A 306-nucleotide genomic window follows, 5' to 3' on the forward strand; every position below is an offset into this window, starting at 1 on the left:
TAGGTGAAGAAAAGAAGAAAAGAGAAAGCGTGGCCTAAGAAAGTGTGGCCAAAGGAGAAAAAGGCGTGGCGCATAAAGGAGAGAGCAAGTATTGCCCTCCATAAGGGCACACTGCCCTCTAGGAGGGCAACATAAGGGAACAAGACTTGATGAGGCAACTCTGCCCTGCCCACGACAAGGGCAGAGCACAAAATTGTGCCTTGGATCAAAGAAGAGCAAAACCTTGCCCTGCCCTCCACAAGGGCAGTATCGGGCCTTCATGGAAAATAAATCAAAGGAAAAAGCCTACCAATGCTTGCCACAAGA

Source organism: Arachis duranensis, chromosome 1, assembly GCF_000817695.3.
Source record: "Arachis duranensis cultivar V14167 chromosome 1, aradu.V14167.gnm2.J7QH, whole genome shotgun sequence".
In the NCBI taxonomy this organism is placed as follows: domain Eukaryota; kingdom Viridiplantae; phylum Streptophyta; class Magnoliopsida; order Fabales; family Fabaceae; genus Arachis; species Arachis duranensis.